Raw genomic sequence first — 22001 nt, forward strand, 5'->3', positions numbered from 1 at the left:
AATACTCTTTTTAGAATTCTCTAGATACTGTATATTACTTGTAGTTAATAGATTGAAAGAAGGAAAACCAAAGTCATGGCTTCAGTGTCATGGCTTCAAAACACATTAAATAACTTTCCTTTTTTATATATAAGTTATAGAGTTTTCTATAGAAAAATGTGATAGTAGGAATGGAAATAAAGATTCAATTGTATAATATGACTGTTTGTACATTACTTTATATAGTACCTGAAAACATATTCAGTTTTGAGGACCTTACAATTATTATATTAATTATTTCATTGATTTAAAACAGGAATCAAAAAACAATTTTCTAATTTCCTTCCTAATCAATAGGCTTTTGCAAAATAAGCAAAAACAAACAAACAAACGAAAAACACAAAAACACTAATTTTTTGTTTTTGGAGAAGGTAAGAAAGATTTTTTTTGGAATTTTACTTTAAACAGAAGAATGTTCTATTTCCAGTATTTGAAGCCTTTGGTCTTCCATTTATTTAGAGCCAAGGGAAATGCCTGGGTACTCACAGTGGCCAAATAGACTTGCCTTAGGTGAATATGTTTGGCACAACTAAATAGATCATTGTGATTAGTTATAAAGTCAGCTATTTTTTATGATGCTAAAATAAAAGTAGATTTGTTTGTAAGGCAAATTTCCCAGGGAAGTTTATGATTGCTCTGCTTTGGGTAAGGGAACAAATGCTGCTATAGGTACTAAGAGCGGATATACGTCTGAAGACTCTAGTGATAATGATGGTGTTTTGAAAACTGAAATATGAGGATAAAGAAAGGAAAGCCACTGAGGCTCAATCAATATGTCATTTTAATATTTGACTAAGGTGATATCAAAGACTGGGTTAAAGTGAGATAAAATATAATAGTTTTAACTCAGAAAATACATGCAGTAGTAGAATACATCTCATATATTTTGATTTAAAGTTGCTAATCTAAGAAAATCATGATACTGACTCTAAAATATATTTTATTTTTCTGTTGCCTAAAGGAAAAGAAAAAAGTTAATGGATAAAGAGATGTTTCTTGAAGTTACTCAAGTAATTTATCAAAAATATGTAAGAAATAGGCATGTACCTACTTGATAATAACATAAACTTTACTTTGAAAACAGTAACTGATAGTTACATACATATATACAAACATGAATATATATTATATATCTCTAAATACCAAAATTAAATTCAACATGCATACTTTCACAGGCATGCTCATTATACTGAAAGCTATTGAAAGAAGTCATATTGATTTGGTAGATAAAAAATAACAAATATACTTAATTTTGAAATAAATTCACGAAGGAAAGGATATAGAATTAAAGAGTTTCAAAGGAAGATATGAAAATATCAGATATTAAGATAAAAAAGGTGTACATAATGAAGTGTATCTATATTACTAAAATAACAAACATGTGCTTAAAAAGATAATTTATAAATATTTTCTAAAGCATTCTTAATAATATTGCACTCACTGATATATGTGTATGTTTTTACCCACTTATGTACGTGTATATATATATATATATATATATATATATATATATAATGCATATATACACTAACATATTAAATATATCTTATTACAATATGCATATATTTATATGCATATATGTTTATACCAACAAATATTAGAAAGTAAATGCATATACATTTGCTACATATTTATATTACATACATATATATATATATATTTTCTAATATTTCTGCATGTCCTTGGAACTTCAAAGAAGTGCTTAAAAATTATTTCTTTAACCTTGGATTCAAACTACTTTCTTGACTAAAATCTTAATTGTTAGTCATATCTGTTAAGTAAGTACATACTAGTATGGACAGAGTATGATGTTAAGGCTTTCTTTTGCTCAAGCAACATTTTTATTATCTTAAATTCCAAATTGTTTTAATGTTTTCTCTGAGTATATTTAGTAGTAGTTACAAAATCCTCTATGTGTCATTAACTTTGTCTTTGGCTGAAGAGAAATGATGAAAGTTGCCAATTATCTTTCTGTTTATGGATAGTAATTCTGTTACACCATGCTGTGGATAGTAAATTCGAAACTGAAGAATAAAACCAAAATATGCTATGTGATTCATTTAATTCATATATTTGTCTTCACTATCAGTCCAACTGAATTTCACTTTTCTACACTAATTTTTTTTTATTCTATAAATATTTCTAAATATCATTAGGTGATGGAGATGCAGAAATTTCTTGTTAAGAGAGAATATTTGAAATCATCATCAATCCACTGTATTGTCAAAGTAGAAAGAGGCTCTTGGTTATGTCTTCATTTCCAAATTTATGATTTTAAAAAATAGAGAGAAAAAATTTTAATAACTTCACTAAATTCCTAGAGAAAAAGAAAATAGAATTTGGGGAGAAGTGTTTCATAACATAGTGTACAGAAAGAACTTTGTACCTAGGATTTATAATTTGGGAAAAATTCAAAATGTATCACTTTTAAATATTGATGCTTGGCAATAATTGGTAATCACTTTAATGAGATTTTTGTTTAAAAGTTTAGCCGACATAGAGTCAAAATTACAAATAATCATCTTAAAATCATTCTTATAAATTCTGTGGTTTTGAAGTTTGACTAGTGAGAACAAAATAGGTATGTGCACTTGCAATGCTTAATTTTCTCCATACTCTTTATATTCTTACTGATGACAATTTATCATGAATATTGTTATAATTTTGGAGTTTTCCTCTTCACACTTCTTAAATGGGAAAATTAATTTTCAGCTTTTAATTCATTGTTACATAAGACAAATTATTTTAAGAGAGCCCATATTTTTGTCAGAAAATTGGTCTGAAAAGAATTATAAATTATAAATAAAAATTTGCAAAAGAGTTATAAGTAAAATTGAAATACATTTAACCTTATGAATGATAGTAACCAAAACAACTCTATGGATAGACCGTAAAAGCAACAAGTGACATAGAACAAAGAGGTTGAGATAAAACTGTTATAATTAAAAAACCCATAATAGTGAATTGTAAGAATTAATAAAATAATTCAGCAGTAAACTATGATAAGGAATATTTCTTTAGAGAAAATATTCACTATGGAAACTGCAATTTCACATTTTCTAGTAATTAATTTTAAATTATAAGACCGCCATGGAGAAAAATTTTTAATGACAAAATGCCAAAGAAGAAGTTTTTGAATATTTAAGAAGTTATACAGCTTTTATGAATGGAAGAACTGAGAATGTAAAAACAACAATTCTCCCTAAATTAATTTACAAATTAAACACAGTCATAACATGCTTACTCTAAAATGTGTGGAACAATATAGGCCAATAAAGAAGTAACCTTTAAAGAAAAATTAAAGAGAGGCTTTGCTCAAGACTTTGAGACATGCTACAGAAATGCAGAACAGTCTCTGTATGAGAACTAGCAGACTATCAGTAAAGAATAGAGAGTTAAGCAATAGATCTAGGTGTATGTAGAGTTTGATAAAATTGAAAAAAAAATCAATATCAATAATAGTATGTAACATATAAAATTGAATTCCAGACATATTAAAGGCCTAAATATTACACATTAAATAATATTTTTGTGAAGGAACTGGAGATGGCTTTCTTAAATAAGACTTCTAAAATGTATTTTTTTAAAAAGATTATAAGACTTCAATATTGAAAATATCTTTTCAGTAAAGGATCACGTAGATCACGTAGTAAAAGTTACCAGACAGATGACAGACCAAGATAAAATATTTTGTAATATGTGAACACATAATTACATAAAAGGAACTTGAAAATCAACAAAAACAAAAACAAAAAATGAGAAACCTAATTAAGTGTGCAAACAGAAATAAACAATTTATAGAAAGCCAAATTGAATGGGTAACATGTATATGAAGAAATGTTCAAAATCACTAACCAAATGGAAAAATGCAAGGTAAAACAAAGATTTAAGATGAGCAAAAATTATCAAAATGACTGTGTGAGGTGAGCCTCTGGAAATCTCCCTTGGAACTTACAACAAATGCAACAACTATAACTCCACAAAGGACTCCTTGCACAGCAGACAGACAAGACGAAGAGGCCCACTACTGAATTCACCTAAAGGTGAGCAAATTGTGCGAGCAGGGGAGGAGGAAAGGGAGAAGTGTGGAGACGGAACCCCGCGGGCAAAAGATGCAGACCTAGCGCAGTGCTCCGAGCTCGCTGCATCCCGGAACTACCACAGCTGCAGGAGAGGGAAGGGCTCGGACTTCTAGGACTCGGACTGCTAGGGCTCCCTTTATGGCCCACAGGGCTGAGGGGACAGCGTATAACACAGCTGAACCCAACGCTCACGGCAGAGACCTCGGAGCAAAGACTGAGGGAAGAAGGCTGAAAACGGCAGTTTAAGCCCTCACTGCCTCAGAGAATGGAAGCCTTAGGCACTGAGACTAGCCACCCCCGCCCTACCCTACCAGAGCTCGCCCCGCCCCCACCTGCCCAGTGCTAGAAGCGGATGAATAGCAGTGTCAGATCAAAAGAACAGAATATTTGTAGTTCTGAGAACAGTTGTCCGCAGACACAGATTCCCAGCCCAACTAATTCTGGCAAAGGGGAGGGAGCTGTGGAAGCAAGAACGGTTGTGGTGGAGGTTACTGCCATTGTTCTGGGCCACCATTCACAACCCACCTCGCCACTGTCCCCACCTATCTGGGCGGATCCCTGCAGGAGTAAACAGAATTGCTGAAACACACGGGCTCTGAATCTGGTGCAGAAAGAGCTTTGGAACTTCAAAAGCTCTCTGCATCCCCACATGGATGCAGCACCCTATGACCTAGGTGAACTGTTAACAGAGGAGAAGCTGGCCTTCCAGGGAATACCCCCCTGTGTGAGAAGCTGGAATAGTGCAGAAAAAACATAACATTACAGTGTGAGAGAGAAAAAACGGCTGCAGACGGAGAAAAATAAAACACTCTACCAACACGTACTGGAAAACAAAAGACCTCTTCCTATCAACCAGTTGCAGAACCCACTCCTGTAGATGCCTAGAAAGAGAAATAATAAATCATTAATTGCCATGAATAACCAAGTCAACAAGACAACTCAGAAGAAAATGAAAAGTCTCCAGAAAATGAACTTAAAGATATGGAAATATGTGACTTAAATGACAGAGAATTCAAGATTGCAGGTCTGAAAAAACTCAACGAGATGCAAGAAAACACAGAAAGGCAGTTTAATGAACTCAGAAACACAATCAAAGAACAACATGAGCATTTTACCAAAGAGATTGAAATTTTAAAAAAAGAGCCAAATAGAATTTCTGGAGATTAAGAACTCAATAGAAGAAATTAAGAATGAAATAGCCAGCTTAGGTAGTAGAATTGACCTGATGGAGGAAACAGTCAGTGACATCGAAGATAGAAACCTGGAAGTGACATGGATGGAAGAAGAAAGAGACTTGAGACTTAAAAGAAATGAAAGAACTCTCCAAGAACTTTCTGACTCCATCAGAAAGAGCAATATAAGAATAATGGGTATACCAGAAGGGGAAGAAAGGGAAAAGGGATCAGAGAATATATTCAAACAAATAGTCAATGAGAACTTCCTAAACTTGTAGAAAGAACTGGATCCTCAAATCCAAGAATTAAATAGAACACCTAATTACCTCACCACAACAGGCTTTCTCCAAGGCACATTGTATTGAAGCTGTCAAAAATCAACGACAAAGAAAGAATCATCAAGACAGCCAGGGAAAAGAAGACGGTAACCTACAAATGAAAGCCCATTAAATTATCATCAGATTTTTCAGCAGAAACTCTACAAGCCAGGAGGGAGTGGAACCAAATATTCAAACCATTGAAAGAGAGAAACTATGAGCCAAAAATAATATATCCAGCAAAGATATCCCTTAGATATGAAGGAGGAATAAAGACCTTTCCAGACATATAGAAGCTGAGGGAATTTTCTATTACAAGACCTGCACTACAAGAAATACTAAAGGAGGCCATTCAACCACCATCAACAGGGACAATTTGTGACAACCAAAACATAAAAAGGGGGAGAGTAAGGCCTGAACAGGAACATGGGAATGTAGAAAGTAAGCATGCTGAAGAAAATGGAATACTCTAAATATCAAACCTTCTTTTACATAAACTTAAGGGTAACCGCTCAAAAAAAAAAAAAATCTAGAACTGAAATATGTACTGTAATTAAAGAAGAAACAGAGAGAAAAATCATAGGATACCACCACACAGAACTAATAGACAACAACAAAAAGTTAAAGAAACAATGGAGACACAGTCTTACAAGAAAACTAAAGACAGAATAATAGGAAATCCTCACATATCAATAATCACCTTAAATGTAAATGGACTGAACTCACCAATAAAAAGTCACAGAGTAGCAGATTGGATCAAAAAACTAAACCCAACCATATGCTGTCTCCAAAAGACACATCTCACCTACAAAGTCAAGCAAAGACTCAAAGTGAAAGGGTGGGAATTGACACTCCAAGCAAATGGTATCCAGAGAAAATCAGGTGTAGCCATAACGATATCAGATGAAACAGATTTCAGGGTTAAAAAGGTAACAAGAGACAAAGATGGATATTTCATAATGGTAAAGGAGACTATACACCAAGAAGATATGACAGTCATCAATATTTATGCCCCCAATCAGGGAGCACCGAAATACACCAAGCAACTACTAATAGAACTAAAGGGAGAAATTGACCAAAACACAATTATACTAGGGGACCTAAATACATCATTGACAGCTATGGATAGATCATCCAAACAGAAAATAAATAATGCAATAGCAGCCCTAAATGACAAATTAGATGAAATAGACATAATTGACATTTACAGAGCACTTCATCCTAAAACATTAGACTATACATTTTTTTCTAGTGTACATGGAACATTCTCAAGAATAGACCATATATTGGGACATAAAACTAGCTTCGGCAAATTTAAGAAGATGGAAATCATACCAAACATATTCTCTGATCACAAGGCTTTGAAACTGAATATCAACCACAAAAAGAAAGCAGGAAAACCCACAAGTACTTAGAGATTAAACAACATACTCTTAAAGAATGACAGGGTCAAAGAAGAAATAAGAGGAGATATCAAAAGAAACATAGAAACAAATAAGAATGAAAATACATCCTACCAAAATTTTGGGGATGCAGCTAAAGCCATTTTAAGAGGGAAATTTATATCATTGCAGGCCTATCTCAAGATACAAGAAAAATCCCAAATAAATAACCTCACGTTACACCTTAAAGAGCTAGAAAAAGAACAAATGAAACCCAAGGTCAGCAGAAGAAAGGAAATTTAAAAAATCAAAGCAGAACTAAATGAAATAGAGCACAAAATCACAGTAGAAAAATTAATGTGACAAAGAGTTGGTTCTTTGAAAAGATTAACAAAATTGACAAACACTTGGCTAGACTCAAGATAAAAAGAGAGAAGACACTAATAAACAAAATCAGAAATGAAAAAGTGGAAGTTATCACGAACGCCACAGAAATACAAAGGGTCACCAAGAATACTATGAAGGACTATATGCCACCAAATTCAATAACCTAGAAGAAATGGACAAGTTCTTAGAAACATATGGCCTTCCTAGGCTGAACCATGAAGAACTGGAAAATCTAAACAGACCCATCACCAGTAACGAAATTGAATCAGTCATCCAAATCCTTCCCAAAAGCAAAAGCCCGGGACCAGATGGCTTCACTAGTGAATTCTACCAAACCTTCAAAGAGGATCTAATACCAATCCTGCTCAAACTCTTACAAAAAATTGAAGAAGAGACAGTACTCCCTAACTCATTTTCTGAGGCCAACATTAACCTGATACTAAAACCTGGTAAAAATCATCAGATTTGTTTGGAACCACAAAAGACCCCGAATAGCCAAAGCAATCTTAAGAAAAAAGAACAATACTGGAGGTATCACACTCCTTGACTTTAGCTTGTACTACAAGGCAACAATAATCAAAACAGCATGGTATTAGCAGAAAAACAGACACATAGACCAATGGAATAGAATTGAGAACCCAGAAATAAAACCACATAAATATGGGCAGATAATTTTTGACAAAGAAGCCAAAAACATACAATGGAGAAAAGACAGCCTCTTCAATAAACGGTGCTGGGAGAAATGGAAAGCCACGTGCAAAAGAATGAAACTGGACTGCTATCTGTCACCATGTACCAAAATTAATTCAAAATGGATCTAAGACTTAAGCACAAGACCTGAAACAACAAACTGCATAGAAGAAAACATAGGTACTAAACTTATGGACCTTGGGTTCAAAGAGCATTTCATGAATTTGACTCCAAAGGCAAGGGAAGTAAAAGCTAAAATAAATGAATGGGACTATATCAAACTTAAAAGCTTATGCACAGCAAAAGAAACCACCGACAAAATAAAGAGGCAACCAACTGAATGGGAGAAGATTTCTGCAAACAATGCCTCCAATAAGGGGCAAATATCCAAAATATACAAGGAACTCATGAAACTCAACAACAACAGAAAAAGCAAACAACCTAATTGAAAAATGGGCAGAGGACCTGAAGAGACATTTCTCCAAAGAGGACATACAAATGGCAAATAGACATATGAAAAAATGTTCAACATCACTAATTATCAGAGAAATGCAAATAAAAACCACAATGAGATATTACCTCACCCCAGTTAGAATGGCTATCATCAACAAGACAAATAGTAACAAGTGTTGGAGAGGCTGTGGAGAAAAAGGAACCCTCATACACTGTTGGTTGGAATGCAGACTGGTGCAGCCGCTATGGAAGGCAGTGTGCAGGTTCCTCAAAAAATCACGAATAGAATTACCATATGACCCAGAAATCCCTCTCCTGGGTATCTATCCAAAAAATCTGAAAACATTTATACATAAAGACAGGTGTGCTCCAATGTTCATTGCAGCTTTATTTACGGTGGCCAAGACATGGAAACAACCAAAATGTCCTTTGATAGATGAATGGATAAAGAAGTTGTGATGTATATACACAATGGAATACTATCCGGCAGTAAGAAAAGATGAAATCGGACCATTTGTGACAACATGGATGGACTTTGAGATTATAATGCTAAGAGAAATGTCAGACAGAAAAAGTAGAGAACCGTATGATTTCACTGATATGTGGTATATGAACCTAAAACAACAAAAGAACAAGACAAACAATTGAGAAACCAAAACTCATAGACACAGACAATAGTTTAGTGGTTACCAGAGGGTAAGGGAGGAGGAGCATGGTAAATGAGGGTAAAGGGGATCAAATATATGGTGATGGAAGGAGAACTGACTCTGGGTGGTGAACACACAATGTGATTTATAGATGATGTAATACAGAATTGTACACCTGAAATCCATGTAACTTTACTAACAATTGTCACCCCAATAAACTTTAATTTAAAAAAAAAAGATGAGCAAAAATTAGAAATATAGGAATGATTTTGATAATTGAGAATCTTCTGGTGGTAGTATAAAATAACTATACATTATTGAAAGCAATCTGGAAATATTTACAAAAATATGTATGATATAGTAACCATAATCCAGTTACTTAAAATTATACCATATATATACACACACACACGTATATGTGTATATATGTATATATATATATATATATATATATATATATATCCTATTTTAATGAAATATAGAGAGATATATTTATATCAATAAATATATTTTATTAGATAAAGTTTGTAGACCAGAGAACTGCAAACACTGTAGGTTTTCAATCATAGAGGAATAAAGAAATAAATAATGTAAATGCAAGTTGTGGAATACCATATGGTGCTTAAAAGAAACATGAGATGCACATATAGCAATATGGACAGATTCCCCAAAACACAGGTAGGTAAATCAGGAAGTTCCAACTTCAGCAATGATTGAGTAGTTCTTATCAACCAGCCTATGGACAACAACTGAAAATTCTAAAAAAAAAAAAAAAAAAAATGTATCTGAAGTCACTAGAGAGCAAAACATAGCTAGTAGATATTGGAAGAGGTTGACACTTGGAAGGAGGAAACAGCAATGGGCAAATATCCAATTGTTTGGGTTAAGGGTAGGAAAAAGTTACAAAACATGGAGAGAACACCTGCATTTTTACTGGCTTAAAAAACCTGTTAGGATAGACAACATAATTGAAAAAGTAGATGGGAAATACCTTCTAGGGAAAAAAAACACATATATTCGACCTATAAACTGCTCAAATCCTGCCAAACTCTCCACACAAAATGAATGTGGTAGAGTTGAAGGATCTCAGTGAAGGCTGAAAGAACTAAACTGGGATTTAGAGTTTGGAACTTAAGTTTAGCCATGTTAACCGACTACTAAAACAAAAGACCAGTTCTCTTGGAAAGAATATAACTGAATCTTAATCTAGGATCTCTACAGTGTATCACTTATAATGTTAAAGATCTAATCCAAAAATAACAAAATACAAATAAACAGGAAAATGTGGTTGATAGTCAAGATAAAATTGAGATCAACCCTGAGATCATCCATGTTAGAATTATCATACAATGTTTTTAAAGCAGCTACTATAAATACACTCAATAATATAAAGGAAGTTATGCTAAATAATAAATAAAAAGACAGGAAACTGTACCACAGAAAACAAAACTGCAAAAAGTACGAAATGTAAATTGTAGAATTGAGAAGCACAGTATCTAAAATGTAAAAAAAAAAAAAAAAAAAAAAAAAAAAAGAAAAATTTCACTGAAAGAGCTTAACAGATGATCGGAGATTCCATCATAAAGTCAGTGAATCTGATGATAGATCGATAGAAACTGTCAACTGTGAAGGACAAAAGATTAAAAAATAAAAATAAAGAAGATTCAAAACAATCAACAAAGCTTCAGGAATTTGTGGAATAATGTCAGAAGTTATACATGTAATTGGAGACAGTGAACAAGTAAGAGATAATATATGAGGTCTGATAGTTAAGTTCATGAACTTGTTGCAACAATGTAGCTAAACTTTTTTGATATCAGAGGGATTATTCATTATGAATTGGTACCAACTGGACAAAGAGTTAACCAACTTTACTGTTTGGAAGTGCTGAAAAGACTGCGTGAAAAAGTTAGATGACCTGAACTTTTCACCAACAATTCATGGCTCTTGAATCATGACAACACACCAGCTCACACAGCACTGTCTCTGAGGGAGTTTTTAGCCAGTAAACAAATAACCGTATTGGAACACCCTCCTACTCACCTAATCTGGCCCCCAATGACTTCATTCTTTACCTGAAGATAAAGGAAATATTGAAAGGAAGACATTTGGATGGCATTCAGGACATCAAGGATAATATGATACAAGATGGCCACGGGGTTTGAAAATTAATCTGGGGAACGTAATTTAGTGGTTACCAGAGGGTAAGGGTGTTGGGGGGTGGGAGATGAGGGTAAGGGGGATCAAATATGTGGTGATGGAAGGAGAACTGACTCTGGATGGTGAACACATAATGTAATTTATAGATGATGTGATACAGAATTGCATACCTGAAATCTATGTAATTTTACTAAGAATTGTCACCCCAATAAATTTAATTAAAAAAAAAGAAAAAAAAAAGAGAAGGCATTATACCCATCAAAAGAAAAAAAAAAAAAAAGGATAATATGATGACAGCTCTGATGGTCATTCCAGAAAAAGAGTTCCAAAATTGCTTTGAAGGGTGGACTAGGCACTGGCATAGGTGCATAGCTTCCGAAAGGGAGTGCTTCGAAGGTGGCCATAGTGATATTCAGCAATGAGGTATGTAGCACTTTTTCTAGGGTGAGTTCGTGAACTTAATTATCTGACCTCATATGACTGAAGAAACACAGACTTTTCTCTCAGTTCCTTGGAACTCCCCTTTAAAAGTCTTCTGCTTGGTCTGGAACTTCAGAGATTATCTATGGTCATTACTAGTTCACCATCTTCCCAGACTGCTGGCTTCTGGAATAAAGTAACCTTTCCTTCCACCTAACACTGTCTCTCAATATTGGCTTTCCAGCAGCAAGCAGCTGAATTTGAGTATTTCTTTTCTGGTAACACTATCACAGGTGTATGCATCTGTCCAACGTCAAATTGTATAAAGTATACACCTTAACACAGCTGGTTTTTTTTGGTTTTTTTGTTTGTTTGTTTTTAAGGGATATAGAGCCCATGTTTTTCTTTATATAATCTGAAATCTATTCATGGATTGATCTAGGCTGTGAGAGAGTCAGGTACCTGGCTCCTTCTCATTGGATTTCCTAGTTCACAGTGCATTTTGATAAGGAAGCCAGTATCTAAACTCGAGTCCAAAAGTGAATACAATGAGACTTCTGTAAGAAATGTGTTATAGGTATTATTCACAGTTTCTGTATTTTAAAGATATAGGTAAGAAGGTTTTAGTCCAGACCTAAGTGCATCCTAAGTTGATTTTTGTTGTTGTTGTTCTCATCTTTTCATAGTTGAAACCAAATTTGGAATCCATCTCTAACAAATGTATAGAAATCTCTGTATTTTGCTGCCTTTTGTGCATATCATTTACTCAACAGTCCATAATACTTTTCAACACCTCTTCCTGCTTGCTTCATTTCTCTTATTCTTGCATTAATGAATCAAGTATTTTTTTGACCATCAGCTATGGATCAAGTTCTATTTTATCTTGATACATGATTTACATCTTTGTAAGACAACTTAAGTCTTTTATAGAACATGGCAATCGTGTAATGCATAACTTTTAAATAAATACATGAGTGAAGTAGACTGTGTTATTATATACATTTTGTGCTAGACAAAAACAAATTGTAAGAAAGACATGATTAGTAAAGTCACAGCTAACCTTTCATGGAGTGAGTACTTGAACCAAGATGCCAGTTCAAAAAATATATTGTTGACTTGTTTCTCATAGAAGTATTCAGTGATAAGAATTAGAAAGCAAACCAACTGGCTCAAGAAAAACTATTATTTTAGGCGAGTCGATATGCTTTAAATCTCTGATGCTACCAAAGGTTTTACAATCTTTTAAGAAAATAAGCAGATATATAAAGTTAGCAATGACATATGCTTTTAAGAATACCAAGATTTGATGTCACAATATTATACGAGACTTTCTCTGATATGTTTTGGACTATATTTTTACTTTTCTTGACTGTGTTCATAATACCAAGTTTACCTTATACAATTGGTTATGTTATTTCATTAAAGGCATATTCTTTAGACACGATTATTCATATGTGATGCACAGAATTCAGAAATTAGAAACGTTCCCCTTATTACTTCTCCTGAAACACTTCTCTCTAAATTTAACTATTTCATCACTTTTCTGTTTCATTTTTATCCACTACCTCTCCAGCTATTGCATGGACAAAATCAAAAACAAAACCAAAAACAAACCAAGTGTCAATCTATGTACTCAGATCTCAATAACCAAATCTTCAACTCAACATGATGGTGCAACATGGCAGTGTAGACAGAACCCTGATCTCTGTCTCTAGTATTTCCTGAGGCTTTCAGAGGTGAGACCAATGCTGTGCAGACTTCAGCTGTCTTCCGCAACCCCAGAACTCTGCCAGTTCCCATTACATTTTTGCAGTGGCATGATGAATATTTCACTTTTACTATGTATTTCTTTTTGTAATTTTCTGGGGGTTGCTGGATTTTGTTGTTATCACAATGGAGCTAGTCCTGCTTGTATGATTTTTCACGCATATCTTCCCTTGTAAAACTTCCTAATTTTACACGGCTAAAGGTGAAAGTTACAGATCTCTATTTTTTGGTTCCTCTGCTATGATTTATGGATGAATTGCAAAAGTTAAAATAATTCAAAGTTAAACAACAATGGGGTAGGATACTATTAGAAAACACATTTGTATATGTGGTCTGAAATATAAACATTAATTTTTTTATTTTTCTTATTTAAAAAATTTTAATACAGTTCAAATCAGCACTTCTGGTTATTTCAGATCCTTCACTGCCAAACCTGGCGGCAGGACTGCTTCAGTTCCTCTGCCTTCTGTGATAGCCAAAGAGTAAATGTATCAAACTGTAAACTTCTTGATCTTGACAGATTTAGTGTCCTTTCACCTGGCTGTGAGCAGAAAGTCCTTGATTTCCTCAATTTTGCAAGACATGGCTATGAGACGAGTGGAGAGCGCGCGGCCTGCACAGCAAGCAGCAAGATGCAAGGAAGAGGAAAAAAAACAGTAAACATTAGCATTTGAAGCAAAATATATTTAACCTAATAGGTAAATACAAAATATTCTATATAGACATATAAAGAATTACTCAAAACCTCCACTGGGGAAAGCTCACTCACACAAACACATAGATAAGAATAAGAAAAATGAAAGGTCAAAACAAATTATGAAGCAAAAAAATCTCAAAAACATGCTTGCAAGCCAAACTAAAGTTCACCTGGAAAGATGTTCAAGTATAAAGCCATGTGGGCTTTTTCCCCGGAGCAGCAATCCTGCTGCATTTTGACCACATAGGGCTGTATTCATGTGGAATCAATAAACACAGATTCAAAGACATTTACAATAATTCCAAATAAAGTTTCAAATCCTTTGCCAAGAGCAGAAAACTTTCTCACAAGGTATTTTATTTTTAACCTGGCAAACTGATGCGAATCAAAGGTTATTTTATAAACATGGTCATGATTTTAAGCTTCAGACCTAAGGGATTTCAACGTGGGATGAAAGAAGGTATTAATAGTGTGTATTTCATGGCAAATTAAAAGCCCATCACCTGATTCATAAGCCCTAAGTATTTATTGAAAAAATGCACAAAAAGAAAGTTAAAGAACAGTAAAACACAGGTTTTCTTTATTTCTAAAAATAGAAATGAAAAAGAGACCATCAAAGTGAAATAAATCAACAAACTGAAATTTTATAAAATAATTTAGAAGTCATGTTTTATATAACAAGTACTTGAGTCCCTATATATAAAATATGTATATTATCAAATCATTGACATTTTACAGGATGAAAGTTCTTTTTAACAAATATATATATTTGTTATATATATATATATTTATATATATATATATATAAATATATATATATATATATATTTCTAGTTGTTGACTAGAGTGTGCATGTATAGTGATTCTACCTGCATTCATAGATAACTATGAAATTATCTTGTCAATTTCAGAGAATAATTCATTCAAACTTTATTTAATTAATGCTATCCTTTTCCATATAGTGATTTCATTAGAATGAAGTTTAGATATCATTATATCTAACTCGTTTTAGTTTGCAGAAGGGAAGGAGCAGGGCAGATTTGAAAGTTTTGGGTCTGACAGACCTAAGTTCAGATTCTTCTCTTTCACATTTCAGTATTATAAATTTTGCAGACAGCGACTTAACCTTTCTGAATATCTCAGATTATTTATTACTAAAATTGCGAAGATTTTTGTATCCTCAATAAATGCTGGATTAAGTTGCATATGAGCACATATGCTCTGGATTGGAGGTAAAAATGTAAGCAATGCATTATAGATGATATGCATCCAAAATAAACAATGAATGAAGAAGTTATGGTAGTTGTACAAAATAGAATTTCAAGTTACCCAATGAAGTCACTTTCCTAGAAAAGCGAACTTTCTGATACATCAGATGAAGAAATATGGCATTTATTGAACATTTAGTGTGTGTCAATGCCATGCTTAAAAGTGAAGGCACAAGGAGAGAACAAGAATCTTAAGAAATTGTTTAATCACATAATTATTCATTTATTTTTATTGCAAACATATTTCTGAATACATGAAAACACCAACATGTATATTTACTTTTATATTTTTCATTGGGTGTACATTATTACAGTTGTTTACATTTAGTTTCGACATATTAGTTTGTAATGTCCAGTAAGTATTTGTTCACATAATCTCTATAAGTAGTTATAAAATTAACTAAGGTCATGAATGTTGAAAAAAATCAATTACATACAAATTGTGTAATTTGCTACTGGATATATATGTGTCACTGTCATGAAAAATGTAAATGTTCATGACAAATATTGTAAGAGTTAACATAAAGTATTTCTGAATAAAAGTGGCTCAGACAATGGCCAGCTCAGATCTAATTAATATGGACTAAAGCATAAAAGTGTCATGCCCTTGGATGATATTCTTAAAAATGACACATGATCCTGCAATGTACCAGTTGGCTATAAAAATTGGTATTAGATTTTTCCATGGACTCTGGAGTGGGAAAATAATAAATAAGATATTAATTGTTTTATTGCGATGTAGTTGATATGAAATAAACTGCATATATTTAAAGTGTATAATTTCGTAAGATTTGACATATGTATACACCTGTAAATCCAACACCATAAGCAAAATGATAAGTATATATTCAAAAGTTTCCTCATACCCCTTTCTAATCCCTCCTTTCTGTTTCCCTCTCCCTGCTTCTAGCAGCCACAGCCAACCATTGATATGCTTTCTCTTACTATAGATTAGTTTGTATTTGCCTAGAATTTTACATAAATGCAATTAAACTTAGTATGTACATTTTTTGAGGAAGGGGTTTCTGACTCTTTTCACTCAGCATAATGCTTTTGAGATCCATGCATGTTGCATATGTCAATAATTTATTTTTATTGCTGAGCAGTATTCCATTTTTCTTCATCCATTTATGGGTTTATGAACATACGAGTTGTTTCCAGTTAAGGGCTATTAAAAATAAAGCAATTTTAAATATTCATGTACAAGTCTTTGTATGCTTCATTCTTCTTCAGTAAACTAGGAGTGGGATGGCCGGGTCATATGGTAGGTGTATGTATATTTAACTTAAAGAAAACTGTCAAATTATTTTCCAAAGTGGTTAACCCATTTTACATTCTTACTAGCCATGTAAGAGAATTTCAATCCTTTTACATCTTATCAACACTTAATAGGATTAGGCTTTATAAATTTAATCTTTCTAATAGGATTGTATTGATACCTCAATGTGGGTTTAATTTGCAATTCCTTAATTCTAAAACATGTTGTGCATCTTTTTTCATGTATTGTTTGCCAATCTATCTTTTTTATTTTAGACACAAAACTTAATTTAGTAGAAATTTTGTTTGTAGTTCTTATATTCTCAGTGTGAGCTGACCTAGAACCCACTGCCCCACCCAGCGCTGGCCCAGTTCTGAGAGCAGGAATGAAAGGGGGTTGGGGTAGGGGTAGGGGTGGGAGCTGGGATCCTAGGAGCTCCATTCTTCCTCAGTGCTGGGGGACTGGGGCACCAACGTCTATCCTGCCCCCTTCTGAGATCCAGGAAGGAGAGCAGCTGGAATCTCTGGCCCGGCCTGGGGCTTCTCCTGGCCCATACCCCTGGCCCACACCCCATACCCCTGGTTGGAAGGAGACTAAGGGATCTGAGGAGAGAAGGGACAGAAGAAGGCAAAATGTCAAGAAAGATGAGGCCAGAAGTGAGGGCTGAAGTAGAATCAGGGATAAAACACCAGTCAAAAAAAAAAAAAAAAGAGAAAGGGGAAAGGGGAAACAAAACCAAAATCCACTCCAAATTCGAACCCGCCTGGAAAAAAAGAAAAGTTCTCCAGTCTCAGCAAGACATCGCTTAGCGCAGGCGGCTCTGCTGCCGGCGCTCGGGCTGGGCCCAGTCCTGGAAGCGGCGGTGTGGCCGGTCCAGCTCATCCGAGGCCTGCCCAGGACAGCATCTTCCGCTTCCTCCTCATCGTCCTTGCCTGCCTTCTCCTCGCTCCTCTTGGCCTCTTCCTTCCCCCTTCCCCTCGGCTCCTCGTCCCACTTGCCTTTCATTGCTTTTCTGCAGCCTTCGCGACCCCACGCATCCTTGCCGAACCCCTCGGCGGACGCCTCATGTGCGGTGACGAGAAGTTGCCGCAGGTGGTGCAGCCTTGACCTGCCGGAGGTCTAGACCCAGCCCTGCGAAGTTTTCACAGGCGCAGGCGTAGCTGCCAGAAGAACACTCGGGGCTGTGGGTCTCCGCGTGGATCCAGCTGCCCCTGCAATCGGGGTTGTCAGTCTGCGGGGCTCCACTCGCCCTTGTGTTCTGGGTTCTGAATCACCAGGTGTCCACATTCTCTGTCTATCTCCTGGTCCCAGTCCTCGGGCTTCTTAACATTGGGGTCAGGAGTGCTCAGGCCTGTCCACGTCCTCGGGTTTGGAGTCTGTGTGGTCCTCAGTCTTGGCCCGCTCACCCCAGGCCGCGGGCTTCGAAGCACCAGGGTCCTTTATGTTCTTGGGCGGCAGGAAGTCCCAATCGTCCTCCAGGGAGCCCGACCCCACCTGGCTGTTGTCAATCCTCACCTCGTAGGTGTTATGGGGCCTCACCGTCAGTGTGTACGGCGTGTGAATTCATCATCCTTGCAACGCACGTCCTTATCGTCTAGCATGTTCTTGCCCTCGCAATTGAAGAGGACCTGAACCTTCTAGGTGCCGGCTAGCAGATGTCAGGGCCAAACGTGATGTTGTATTCAGAATCTCCGTGCACGTCTGTCTGGTCCAAACAATTCGGAAATAGCTTCAGGTTGCCGCCCCCACAGACGATGTTCTGCTCGTGTTTCCCGGGGAAGTGCACCACCCAGTGCGGTCCTCGTGGATAAGGGCTGGCATCTGGCCAGCAGGGCAGGGCATTAAAACGGGCATCCCGGTTCGTCTGCAGCCCTTTATCTTTGTCCAGGTAACCGAAGAAATTTCTGGCACGGAGGAAGAATTTGACAAAATCTGACTTGGGTTTGGATTCGATCCATCCGTCGGTCCACCTGTCTGCGTCCACAAAGTGCTCCTGGGAGGCGAGGCCGGGATGGGCAGCAGCCAGATAGAGAAGGCAGAGCAGCCGCCGATCTGAGGGGGGCATGTGGGTAAGTGGGGCCTCCCACAGCAGCTCTGCCCCAGGGACCACCATCCCATCTTCTTTGTTGAAGTGTCTGTCCATTTGTTGAAGTGTTGTCCAGTTTTAATTGGCTTGTTTCTTTATTATTGAGTTTTGAGAGCTTTTTATATATTCTGCATACAAGTCCTATATTAGATAAATGAGCTAAAAACATTGTCTTCTAGTCAATTGTTTGCCTTTCCACTGGCTTACACTGTATTTCCCTGAAAATAAGACCTAACCAGAAAATAAGCCCTAGTATGACTTTTCAGGATGCTCATAATATAAACCCTACCCCAAAAATAAGCCCCTGTTAAGATTGTCAGTCAGACGGACACATTTAGTACCTCCATTGCAACACACTACAGATGTATTGAATTATAAAATAATAATATTAATATATAATTAAATATAAATAAATAATATTATTGACATTGATACTTAAAATAAGTGATAATATAAATTATAGTTAGGTATTTGTAAATACCCAAGCAGGCACCTTTGGACGAGAGGTAAACGCCTATGTAAACAGATGAAGTTGAAACTTATTGCCGAATGACCAATCAGAGTACAGACACAACGCACAAATAACGTGTGCACTTGATAGTGAACAGACGTGGTTGTGTCTAATATGAATCTTCATAATTCAGTATGTTGTGTGTTGTAACTAATGGAAGTACTTAATGCACTCACGTGAAATAAAGAAACATTTTCTGAATTTTGGTGCCTGCAATTTTTCGTCGCTTTTGTGTGGACCATAATTCTTAAGTGTCATCATTTTTTTTTGCCACTCCTGTCTCGTAAGTCTTCAATTAGCACTGATTTAATGGTAGATTTAAAGGAATAATATTTTGACTCCCAGACAAGATGAGTGCAGAAAGAAAGAGCTATTCCGTTGAGTACAAGAAAGGAATTGTGGAGGACTCCTGGGGCAAGAAACTTATGGCTTTCTGCAAAGAGAAGAAGTTGGATCTTTGAATGGTCTGAAAAAGGTGAGCAGAGTACGATAACCTCAGTCAACAGGTGATCGAGGAAATGCTGAGAAGCGCAAGTGTGGATCAGGTCAGCAACCATTATTTCCTGAGCTGGAAGACATCATCTGTGAATGGATTGCTCACAGGAGAGCAAAGGCTTTGGTTGTGCGCAGGGCTGATATGCAAGCATTTCCCCTTGCAATGGCACCATGGTTAGAAATATCCCCTGAAGAATTCAAAGCATCACAACACTGGCTGGATGGCTTCCTTCAGTGATATGAACTGTCTCTAAGAAGATCGACAACACCAAGTTCCAAGGCCAAGGCCTTGTTCCAAGACCAAGTTCAAGCTGGAAGATACTGAAGTTATTAAATGTGCACTTGCATTCAAGTCCTTTGTTGATGGCATCGACTTTTCTAAATACTAACTCTCCAACATGATTGTTATAGATGAAACTAGAGTGTTTATGGGCCAAGGATCTCAAATGACAATTGATCAGAGGGGTGCCTCGTCACTCTACATTCCCTCAACTGGTTATGAAAGTGCATGTGTTACCTGTATTTTGGCAATTTGTCTGGATGGAAAGAAAGCCCCACCTCTAATCATCACTAAAGGCAAGAAAGATAAGGTTGAATGTGTTTCAGGCATTTATGTTCTTGAAACCGAAAAAGCCTGGTGCACACAAGCAGTTACAAGGAAGTGGGTTGATTTAATGCTGCCACTTGTTTTGCAAAGTGGCCAAAGAGGTCTGCTAGTCTGGTATTCAGCCAGCACTCACTGTGCTAAAGACATGAAGAACTTCCTTGCATAGAAAAGAGTAGATCAAATAATGATTCCTGCAGAAATGACTGCCCATCTCCAGACTCTTGATATTGCAATAAACAAGTCATTCAAGGACCATTTGCACATGGAAATGAATGACTACATTGAAAATAGAATGGAGAGAAAGCAGCTCAGAAACTTTGTGAAGCCTAGCCTGCAAGAGGTCGTGACTTGGGTGAAGAATTCATGGGATAAAATCCTGCCAGCTGTGTTGCCAATGCACTACGAGCAGGCTACATGGACAAGAAGTGCTCATTTAAGGGGAGCTCTATTGCTGGACATGAGAGATTGGGGCCAATGGTTCCACAGGAAATGGAATCGCAAGAAATTCAAGCCGGAATTCAGGGTTTGGAGAGTTATGACAATGTTCCAGAAAAAGATGACATGACTGTATTTGAATAAATATAGATTTTTGTACATGAATAAATGAATAAATGTAGATTGTTATACATGAATAAATATAGGTTGTTGTACATGAAAAATAAGACATCCCCTGAAAATAAGCCCTAATGAATCTTTTGGAGCAAAAATTAATATAAGCCCTGGTCTTTGTTTTGGGGAAATACGGTAGGTCTCTTTAGAAGAGTAGAAGTGATAAATGACTTTTTGCAACCTGAGTTTGATGTGGTGATTTTATTCTTGCCACAGGTACAAAAACCAATGATCTCCAGAAAGAATTTCACACTGCATACACAGACGCCACACACATATACACACCATGTCAGAATAGATTACAAAAAAGGAAAACACACTTCAGTGATGGGTGAGGGTTTAAAGCAATATCAAGAGCCTATAGGAACGTATTTTTATAAACGATAACATTTGCCAAAGCAGGCTATATTCTGGAATTGTTAAGTACAAATGAATTCCCCCAATGTTTATATTCTAAAATGCATACTATTGGTAACTTGGAACAAATGTTTCCTTAGCAACAATTGTATAAAATTGTATTATTAAAGCTGCTTAACTAATAATTTTATGGACTGGTACCGATCATGCCTTTACTGGGCTCTGAAACCTAGTCACTGTGAGCTCTTTTTATTTTTCCCAATTCCAATGTTTTTTCACAAAAGCTTAAGTCTGGCAGAGGACTGGACCAGGGTTTCTGTGAGTGAAGTCTTTATGGGACAGCACTTCTATGACAATCAGGGTATAAGACACCTGAAGCATGCTGTCTCTTCAAAGCAGTTATGATTATGCATGGATCATTTCTCAGTGGAGTGCTCTAGACTGTAACTTCCTGCATAGCTTGAATATCATTAATAGAATGCCTTCCTGGGTGGGATTTTTAAATATGAATGGCAAAAATGGAAGTAGATGTTCTATATTCAGCTTTATATCTTCCTTTTCCTTTATCTAACTAATGATCCTGTTAATAGAGAG

General features: G+C 35.8%; 1 pseudogene; it reads right to left on the bottom strand.

The window, feature by feature from the left end:
- The window catches only part of LOC117037755 (calreticulin-like), a 120245-nt pseudogene extending 101360 nt beyond the window's left edge, over positions 1-18885 (bottom strand).
- Between the last annotated feature and the right edge of the window lie 3116 nt (positions 18886-22001).

Source organism: Rhinolophus ferrumequinum, chromosome 2 (assembly GCF_004115265.2).
Source record: "Rhinolophus ferrumequinum isolate MPI-CBG mRhiFer1 chromosome 2, mRhiFer1_v1.p, whole genome shotgun sequence".
Lineage (NCBI taxonomy): Eukaryota > Metazoa > Chordata > Mammalia > Chiroptera > Rhinolophidae > Rhinolophus > Rhinolophus ferrumequinum.